The sequence below is a fragment of the Primulina eburnea genome, chromosome 7, assembly GCF_022965805.1.
Source record: "Primulina eburnea isolate SZY01 chromosome 7, ASM2296580v1, whole genome shotgun sequence".
In the NCBI taxonomy this organism is placed as follows: Eukaryota; Viridiplantae; Streptophyta; class Magnoliopsida; order Lamiales; family Gesneriaceae; genus Primulina; species Primulina eburnea.
Window position 1 is genome coordinate 41091976 of NC_133107.1, and position 8097 is coordinate 41100072.

Below are 8097 nucleotides of genomic sequence, written 5' to 3' on the forward strand. Positions count from 1 at the left end.
ACGCATTTACTTTATTGCATTTAAATTACGCATTTATTTTACGCACTTACTTTACGCATTCATTTATCGTATTTATTTTTGATTGTCCCTCAAGTCTTCCGCTTGCAATTTTTGCAAACTCGTTTTAAAAACGCTAAAGGGCCTTAAAGAACCTATTCACCCCCCCTTTAGGTTCTTCAAGTGGTATCAGAGCCTAGTTTTTCAACATCTTTTAAAATGGCCAATCTAGCAAGCGAGTATGCCCAAGGACAATCCACAAATCGTCCCCCTCTTTTCAATGGTACAAATTACGGATATTGGAAGAATAGAATATCTCTATACATCCAATCCGTCGATTACGACCTTTGGAAAATAACGGTGAAAGGTCCCTATATCCCCATGAAAACGGTGGATGATAAGGAAATTCCTAAGGGAATGGATGACCTCACCAAGGACGATATGAAACTTATCTCTCAAAATGCTAAAGCTATGAATATTCTTCATTGTTCCCTAGATATGAATGAATACAACCGAATCTCGGCTTGCACCTCCGCCAAAGAGATTTGGGACAAATTGGACCTAGTAGAGTCCAAATAATTAAATTAATTCAAGTGTTGAATTAATTAAACCATATTGAGTCTTGTTGAGCTCAATTTAAATTAATTATTTAACTAGTGGGACTTGGGTAAATTCAAGTAATGTTTAATTAGTCTCAAATATGTTTGAGATAATTAAATTTAGTCCATGGTTTTTAATTTGTTAAAAACCATATAATATATGCATGCATGGGAGGTGAAGGGTTGGAGACAACTTTTGCAACTATCAAGGCTTGGCATGCTACTTTTGTCTCTACTTTTTGCAAGACCAAGACAAGTCTCCCTTCTCTCATTCTAGCATCCTCATGGCCGAAAATACACACACCATTCTCTCAAGTTTTCTCTCAATTTTTCTCTTCAAGTGTTGAGGAAGAAAAAAACTTCTCTTTGAAAAATCCTTTTATTTTTCTAGTGCAAAATAAGAGGGGTTCTAGTTTGCTAGTGGTGGGCCTAATTTTGAAGGAAAGAAAGGAGTCCAAGGAAGCTTGTAGATCTTCATTCCATTCAAGAGCCAAGTTGTTCACAACTTGGTTGGAGCCATCATCAACCTTAAGAGGTTGATAGGTAACTATTTCTAAACACACTATGAATGTCATTTTCGTGTTTTATTGTATTTCCTACACAAACTCATGGTGGCCGAAATTTATATGCTAAAATCGAAAAATTTTGTGCTTCCGTTGCGTTTTCGGCCACCGTAACCGATCCCCTATCAGTTGTACACCATTAGTCCTTATGACCCGGGACAACATTGAGACTCTATGTGTTAGAATTACACTTTGACTTGTTTACCGACTCTCATGGGGTCATCAGGTGGCAAGGTTGGGTGTTCTGTCGAAACATATAGGAGTCGATGCATTGTAGTCGGGGATTCACCGCTTACCTTCGGGTATGGATATCCTATGTGTTGATAATGTGTATGTAGGTTGAAATCTCTGATCAGATTATCGTGGTAATTATGAAAGGAGTTTCATAGATTACACCATCGATGCAACTACGACATGATACATAGTATCGATTCATTGACAACTCTCGATAAACCAATGGTTGTCGAATCGATTGGGATATATGAGTTGAAGGGACCGTACTGTACGCTAACCATAATAGAATGTTTCTTGCAGGTACTATCATTTGATACCTAAGGAATCATGTAAGCGATGCTGCTAGGCGTTTAACATGATTGGTTGAGTACTATCAGACTTGAGTTCTGACGTCCTTGTTATCAAGGTCTTGATAAGTAAGAATGGGGCAATTGGGGTATGCTCGTATAAGGACATGTTTAGTCCGAATCACATGGAGATGTGAACCCACGGCTAGTTGTATCAATGAACCATTAAGGGTCACACAAGTGCTAACATTCTAGATCCCGTTGAGAAGTAAAAATAGTTCAATGTGTTGAACGGCTTATAAAGGAGTTTATAAGCGTAAGGAAAATTGGAAGTATGACTTCTATAAAGTAGAAACTAGTTCAATGTGTTGAACGACTTATAAATGAGTTTATAAGTGTAAGAAAAAATAGAAGTATGACTTCTATGAGAGAAATGTAAATTTTAATTTATGAAAGTGTTCCTAAATTAAAAGTTGGCCTAGTGAATAATATATTTGAAAATTGTGATTTTCATAAGCATTATTATGGACTAAATTAAATTAATTCAAGTGTTGAATTAATTAAACACTAGTGGACCTAGTAGAGTCCAAATAATTAAATTAATTCAAGTGTTGAATTAATTAAATCATATTGAGTCTTGTAGAGCTCAATTTAAATTAATTATTTAACTAGTGAACTTGAGTAAATGCAAGTAATGTTTAATAGTCTCAAATATGTTTGAGATAATTAAAATAAGTCCATGGAATTTTAATTGTTAAAAATCAAATAAGATTTACATGCATGGGAGGTGAAAGGTTGGGAGACAACATTTTGTATAACCAAGGCATGGCATGCAACTTTTTTACTTTAACTTTTCCCACAACAAAAAAAAAATGTCTCTCCTTCTCTCCTAGCATGAATAGTGGCCGAAAATACTATTCTTCGTCTCCAAAATTTTTTGTTCTTCAATTGTTGAAGAAACACCACACTTCTCAAAGAAAAATGCTCTAATTTTTCTAGTGCAATATTAGACTAGTGGTTCTAGCTAGTTGGTGGTGGGCCTAATTTGAAGGAAAGATTCAAGAACAAGGAGAGCTTTTTAGATAGTTTCTACCATTGAAGAGCTAAGGTGTTTACACCTTAGTTGGAGCCATACATCAATCCTTGTGATTGATAGGTACATTTCTTAACACACTATGAATGTCATTTTGTGTTTCATTGTATTTGCTACACACAATCAAGGTGGCCGAAATTTCTTGATGAAAATTAAAATATTTAAACTTCCGTTGCGCTTCCGGTCACCGTAACCGATCCCCTTTCAGTGATATCACCGAACGTCTAGAAGTTTGACTGTTCTGTCTAGACTCCCTATCTTAAATGCAATGAATAACAATCTGTAAACAAAGCATAATCATCTCAAAAGATATGAATATATCATCTATAAACACATCATTATCATTTCATAAAATAAACAACAATAGTTCTAGTATGTGATTTTGTTGGGAAACTCAAATGGGATCTCAATTGAGTTGTATCTTCCCGAATATCACATGAATTATACCTTTGTCGTTCCTGTCTGACGAAGACGATGGCCTGTATCCAAATCTGTCCATATCAAATCTGAAATGACAATATCGAATACGCCGTATCATTGAATAACTCAATACACAATCTGTTCTGATCAATACTCAACTCAGTACATAATCTGATCAATATCGGAACAAGATACAATTCAATTCATATCATTGACGTCACAATATAACCAAAATCATATCTGAATCTAATCAATCTAACTCGACTGATATCTTGACAACATATCAATATCAATGACATAACAATGCAATCTCAATCAATATCAAATCTGATCAGATGTCAGTCTGCTGGTCTGCTGATGTTCCGACGGCATAACAATACAATCTGAATAACCCCCGTCAATCTCAACATCACAGATATAATACTAGAACTCATAATCAATACTGATATAACTCATAATCTCAACGATAACACAAATCTGATATCGAATCTCCGTCCATATCTTTTAAAAATCATAACAATTACAGAAACAGTCTGTTCTTTAATCTGACTTCAATTCTACAATGTCTACGGTAGTAGAAACACCATATCTCAATCATATTCGATTCTAGCAACATCATATTTTCAAAACATCTCAAAACGTAACAAAACTTACGTCCTTGTGTAGCTCGAGTCAAGAGGAACACGATACTGCGTTCGGATTTGAATTCTGATGGACGGATCTTTCACAATCGCGAGTCTAAAAGGCGTAAGAAATTTCTCTCCAAAGCTCGGCCCTTTTTCTGAATTTCTGAGGAAATTTACGTGTCATTCTTCTATATATATCGCATGCAAAATCAAGAAACATGGCTCATTTTTCAAGCTACACGCATGACCGCGGGTGCGGTGTGTTCAGCAGCACGGGTGCGCTCATGCTTCGGCAGCTTTTCATTTTCTAAAATCCAACGACCGCGGGTGCGGTCTTGTTCTTACCGCGGGTGCGGTCACCCCACTGTAGCTGCACCGCGGGTGCGGTGTAGCTACGGCCTTTCTTACAAAATTTCATAATTTATGACCGCGGGGGCGGTCATGTTTGCACCGCGGGTGCGGTCTTGCAAACCCTATTTTCTCATGTCTTTTCTTTTCTCATTGCATGTCATGTATTCTCATATCTTCCGAGTCTCACGTTAATGAAGATTAATAATCTGGGCTTATCAATTCCATAATTCTCGGGTATTACAGAATGCACGCATCGATTGTAAGCAAAATCAACAAATTTCAAACAATTCTCCCAATTCTTTAAGTTCTTTTTAAGAATAGCACGCAAAAGTGTTCCTAAAGTTCTATTAACAAGTTCAGTTTGTTCATCCGTTTGAGGATGACAAGTAGTAGAGAACAGCAATTTAGTGCCAAGTTTAGCCCATAAAGTTTTCCAAAAGTAACTCAAAACTTAACATCACGGTCAGACACAATAGTCCTAGGCATGCCATGCAGCCTAACGACTTCTATAAAGAACAAGTCCGCAATGTTAGAAGCATCATCTGTTTTGTGATAAGCAATGAAATGTGCCATCTTAGAAAATCTATCAACAACAACAAATATTTGAATCACTCCCCTTCTTAGTCCTAGGCAACCCCAAAACAAAATCCTTAGAGATGTCAACCCAAGGCTCACTAGGGACAGGAAGTGGTGTATACAATCCATGCGGTTGTGTTCTAGACTTAGCTTGCCTGCAAGTTATGCACTTAGCACACACACGCTCAATATCACGCTTCATATGTGGCCAATAGAAATGTTCATGCAATGCGCCTAAAGTTTTAGCCACCCCAAAGTGTCCCATTAAACCACGCCCATGTGCCTCCTTAACAAGTATTCACGAATTGATGACTTGGGAATGCACAATTTATTTTCTTTGAACAAGAAACAATGATGCAAATAAAATTTGTCATGTGGACCATGAATACAAGTTTCAAATACACCTTTGAAGTCATCATCTAGCACATACTGTTAGAGTAGGTGCCCGTCGAGCCAAGTGTTGGCCGAGTGTTCACAATGAAACTCTATGTACAAGCAATATTTATTTTAGTAATATTTGAAATTATTATTTTGGCACATCTTTATCTGTATACCCATGCTAGTTGCATAGATAAAGCCCTTGAATATACAAATAGTAGAAAGAATATGAGATGCTCATATGATGAGTATCATGAAACTCATATTTGTAATACTGTATATTCTAAACGGTTCCTAGTCGACTCAGCCACCACTAAGAAGGATATAGGCCGCTCGAGTTAGAGACTAGTATCTGCGATGTGATTGCCATGATTCATTGGTAGGGGACATAGTGATGTCCGAGCATGCAGATAGGTGCTCCTGGTAGAGTGCACAGAACAACCCTCCATTAAAGGACTTTCCAAGTGGTTCTCACTTCTCGAGTGGAAACGTCCTAGTTTATGGTTGTACACCATTAGTCCTTATGATCCGGGACAAAATTGAGACTCTATGTGCTAGCATTTCACTTTAACTTGTTTACCGACTCTTATGGGGTCATCAGGTGGTAAGGTTGGGTGTCATGTCGAAACATATAGGAGTCGATGCATTGTAGTCGGGGATTCACCGCTTACCTTCGGGTATGGATATCCTATGTGTTATCATGTGTATGTAGGTTGAAATCTCTGGCCAGAGTATGGTGGTAATTATGAAAGGGGTTTCATAGTTTACACCATCGATGCAACTACGACATGACACATAGTATCGATTCATTGACAACTCTCGATAAACCAATGGTTGTCGAATCGGTCGGGATATATGAGTTGAAGGTACCGTAATGTATGCTAACCATAATTGAATGGTTCTTGCAGGCACTATCATTTGATACCTAGGGAATCATGTAAGCGATGTTGCTAGGCGTTTAACATGGTTGGTTGGGTACTATCAGACTTGAGTTCTGACGTTCTTGTTATCAAGGGATTGATAAGTAAGAATGGAGAAATTGGGGTATGCTCATATAAGGACATGTTTAGTCCGAATCACATGGAGATGTGAACCCACGACAAGTTGTATCAATGAACCATTGAGGGCCACACAAGTGCTAGCTTTCTAGATCCCGTTGAGAAGTAAAAATAGTTCAATGTGTTGAACGGCTTATAAAGAAGTTTATAAGTGTAAGGAAAATTTGAAGTATGACTTCTATAAAGGAGAAACTAGTTCAATGTGTTGAACGACTTATAAATGTGTTTATAAGTGTAAGGAAAAATAGAAGTATGACTTCTATGAGAGAAATGTAAATTTTAATTTATGGAAGTGTTCCTAAATTAAAAGTTGGCCAAGTGAATAATGTATTTGAAAATTGTGATTTTCATAAACATTATTATGGACTAAATTAAATTAATTCAAGTGTTGAATTAATTAAACACTAGTGGACCTAGTAGAGTCCAAATAATTAAATTAATTCAAGTGTTGAATTAATTAAATCATATTGAATCTTGTAGAGCTCAATTTAAATAATTATTTAACTAGTGGGACTTGGGTAAATTCAAATAATGTTTAATTAGTCTCAAATATGTTTGAGATAGTTAAATTTAGTCCATGATTTTTAATTTTTTAAAAACCATATAATATATGCATGCATGGGAGGTGAAGGGTTGGAGGCAACTTTTGCAACTATCAAGGCTTGGCATGCTACTTTTGTCTCTACTTTTTGCAAGACCAAGACAAGTCTCCCTTCCCCTTATTTCTCAATGCTATGGCCGAAATTTGAGAGACTATTCTCTCCCAAAATTTTTCTCCATTTTCTTCTTCAAGTGTTGAGGAATGAAAAATACTTCTCTTTGAAAAATGCTCTAATTTTTCTAGTGCAAAATTAGAGTGGTTCTAGCTAGTTGGTGGTGGGCTTAATATTTGAGCAAGGTGGGCTCAAAGGAAGCTTGAAGATTGTCTTGCCATTGAAGAGCTTAGTTGTATATCAACTAAGTTGGAGCCATCATCAATCTTTTAAGATTGATAGGTATATTTCTAAACACACTATGAATGTCATTTTTGTGTTTTATTGTATTTGTTGCACAAAATTTTGTGGTGCCCGAAAATTACATGTAAAAATTTGATTTTTTGAACTTCCGTTGCGCTTCCGGTCACCGTAACCGATCCCCTTTCAAGTGGTATCCGAGCTATTGTTACGATTTTGTGTAGCAACTACAAGATATTATATTGAGATCGATTTCTAACCGCATGAGCGTAATTTTTTGCAACCAAAATCAAGTCATGAAAGGGGTATTTCGGGCAGCATGTTGCTGCCCGTGTCAGGCAGCAAGGGCAGCCCCCGAACACCCCCAACTTTTAAATAAAAAAAAAATTTTTGTTGCCGGAATCCGGCGACGCAGCTCCGGCGACGGCGACTGGCGATGACGACTAGGGTTTCCAAAAGTGTTTTGGATTATCAAAGAGTCATGGGCCTTGAGTTGTTGGGCCATTGGATGGCTAACATATTTGTGAATTTTAAATGGGCCAAAACGTTTTTGGTGAACATTGAATTTTTGGGCCCTTAAGTTTAAAATTACAAAAGTTGCAAATATTTTCTCATGAAATAAATAATTTAAGTTGGACTTTAATTATTTATAGTAAATGGTGATTTACAAGAAATTCGGTTATAAATAAATTAATTGGAAAGTAGACTAAGGTGTTTGTATACTTTGTTAATTTAGTTTATAATCGTGGCGGTTAGTGATTGGATCAAGATATATAATATTGGATCAATTAATTATTGTGATAATTAATTGATGGTGTATGATATGTGATATTATGCATGAAGGATGATCAAAAGCCCAAGCCCAATTTGCTAGGTGTATGCTAGGATATTATGTGTTGAATGATTGTAATAATTATCAAATTTAAAGTGGGCTTGGTTTATGGCCTGTTCTCACCCCATGA